This window comes from Balaenoptera acutorostrata, chromosome X (assembly GCF_949987535.1).
Source record: "Balaenoptera acutorostrata chromosome X, mBalAcu1.1, whole genome shotgun sequence".
NCBI lineage: Eukaryota > Metazoa > Chordata > Mammalia > Artiodactyla > Balaenopteridae > Balaenoptera > Balaenoptera acutorostrata.
In genome coordinates, this window is record NC_080085.1 from 37,728,998 (window position 1) to 37,731,922 (window position 2,925).

Here is a 2,925-nt window from a genome sequence, read left to right on the forward strand (position 1 = left end):
AGCCAATTAGAATATGTAATTTTAAGAATGCAATTCATGGGACTTCCCTGGAGGTCCAATGGTTTAAGACTTCACCTTCCAATGCAGGGGGTGTGGGTTTGATCCCTGGCTGGGGAGCTAAGATCCCACATGCCTCGTGGCCAATTAACCAAAACATAAAACAGAAGCAATATTGTAACAAGTAAAGACTTTAAACAAATGGTCGACATCAAAAAAAAAATCTTTAAAAAAAAAAAAGGAATGCAGCGTGCGGGTGCCCGCCGAGCCCGCCGGGCGCTGGATCCCAGAGTGCCCGGGACGGGGCCTGAGGAGCAGGCACCGGGCCGAGGCAGCAAGCTGTAAGCAGCGCAGATGGCGGGCGCTGCCTGAGGCGACAAGGACCGCGAGCGAGACGGTAAAGAACAGGTCCAAGAAAAGCTCGAAGGAAAAAAATCCCAGCAGTAGCAGCAGCAGCAGCAAGTTGCCTCCAGTTTGTTATGAAATAATTACCTTGAAGACTAAAAAGAAGAAGACGGCTGCTGATATATTCCGCCGAAGAAAACCAGCCAACTCCAGCAGCACCAGTGTCCATCAGTACCACCAGCAGAATCTCAGTAACCACAACCTTATTCCAGCCCCGAATTGGCAGGGTCTTTATCCCACCATTAGAGAGAGAAATGCAGTGATGTTCAATAATGATTTGATGGCAGATGTACGTTTTGTGGTTGGGCCACCAGGTGGGACTCAGCAGTTGCCAGGACACAAATATGTTTTAGCTGTTGGGAGCTCGGTGTTCCATGCAATGTTTTATGGAGAACTTGCCGAAGACAAAGGTGAGATCCGTATACCAGATGTCGACCCTGCTGCTTTTCTCGCTATGCTGAAATACATCTATTGTGATGAAATGGACTTGGCTGCTGTCACAGTCTTGGCCACTCTTTATGCTGCCAAAAAGTACATCGTCCCTCACCTCGCCCGGGCCTGCGTCAACCTCCTGGAGACCAGCATGAGCGCCAAGAACGCCTGTGTCCTCCTGTCCCAGAGCTGCCTGTTTGAGGAGCCGGGCCTGACCCAACGGTGCTGGGAGGTGATCGACGCGCAGGCCGAGCTCGCTCTCAAGTCTGAGGGGTTCTGTGATATTGACTTCCAGACACTGGAAAATATCCTCCGCAGGGAAACTGAATGCCAAAGAAATTGTGGTTTTCGAGGCAGCTCTCAGCTGGGCTGAAGTGGAATGCCAGCAACAAGATCTGGCTTTGAGCATTGAAAACAAGCGCGGAGTCCTCGGGAAGGCGCTTTACTTGATCCGCATCCCGACCATGGCTCTGGACGATTTTGCAAACGGTGCCGTGCAGTCCGGAGTCTTAACTCTGAACGAGACCAACGACATCTTTCTCTGGTACACCGCGGCCAAGAAGCCGGAGCTGCAAAGCCCGCAGGGGGTTCGTCCCCCAGCGCTGCCACCGTTTCCAGTTGTGCGCCTACCGGAGCAACCAGTGGCGCTACCGGGGCCGCTGCGACAGCATCCAGTTCGCCGTCGACAAGAGGGTGTTCATCGCGGGCTTTGGGCTGCACGGCTCCAGCTGCGGCTCGGCCGAGTACAGCGCCAAGATCGAACTCAAGCGGCAGGGCGTTGTCCTGGGGCAGAACTTGAGCAAGTACTTCTCAGAGGGCTCCAGCAACACCTTCCCCGTGTGGTTTGAGTACCCAGTGCAGACTAAGCAGGACACCTTCTACACGGCCTGCGTGATCCTGGACGGCAATGAGCTCAGCTACTTTGGACTGGAAGGCATGACGGAAGTTCAGTGTGGCAAAGTCACCGTCAACGGCACCGGGGTGCAGGGGGGGCAGATCCCCGAACTTATATTCTACGCTTGAGCATGCTTCCCGGAGCAGTGCGGGCTCTGAGGTGCACACCACGCTCCTGCTTGCTTGGTGCTTAGCTCAGCTGCAGATATGCGATCAGCGCAGGTAATTTGTAACGAATGGAGCTGTAGGCAGGTTCTAATTTCTTTCAACCTTTTAATTATGTACAGGCAAAAATGCAGCATTCAGCTTTTAACCATATGCCTAAAAGAGCCAAGTTCTCATCAAGGCTTGTGGTTCTTAGAGTTGCGTCTATACATCTGGGGAGATTTTGCGTTCTTTTCCAACTGCCCCACTGACCTCCCAGTTTTGTCCCTCTTAGGAAAATTTTTGGATCACTTCAAATTCTCTTTTGGGCTTTATTTTAAGTAGGAATAAATAGTCTAAAATAACAATAACAAGAATTATTTTTAAACAGAACCCCTCCCTCCCTCCCCCCAAAACGATAAACCTCAGTGTACAATTTTGAAAGACGTTTTGCTTGATAATAAGTAATAATTTAGAAAGTAGACAGTAGTCATGTTTACCTTCTTATTTTATTTCCTTTTAAATATTTTACTTTTGGGCATTGCTTTTTCTTAAATCCTAAATTCGTAAGATTGTTAAATTTTAAACTGCAAAGTGTCAATGTAGAGTAAGCAAGTAAGAAATTGGAAGTTTTAGGTCATGACTTTTGCTACAGATTTATATTCTTTTAGTTTAGACGACAAAATATTGCAGTACAGAGACTCCTTTTAGAAGTAACTAAATTATAAACTTTTATTGTCATTAGAAAAAAGTTGCAGGCCTATTAATTTAAACTAAAATGGTTTTAAAAGGAAGCCTAAAAAAGTCCCATACGACAAATAGTTTAGTTGATGGCATATTATAATACAGAGTTTGAAAAAGTCAAACTCTTTTTCCCCTATTTAGCTTCTGATCCCTGCCATTTGCAGGTTTTCAAAAGTTGTACTGTATAGAATTCCTATTCCCTTTTTCCCATGAAAAGAGGACCAAACGATTCTTTAGATGAATGGAATAGCAATTAGTTTTGTAGCACCACATGTTAATGTAATAAGATACTTTTATTCATTGATTTTT

General features: G+C 46.8%; 1 pseudogene; it reads left to right on the forward strand.

Moving 5' to 3' along the window:
* The first annotated feature begins 564 nt into the window (after nucleotides 1–564).
* Nucleotides 565–1,857, forward strand: LOC103012778 (BTB/POZ domain-containing protein 3-like; annotated as a pseudogene).
* Nucleotides 1,858–2,925: the final 1,068 nt, after the last annotated feature.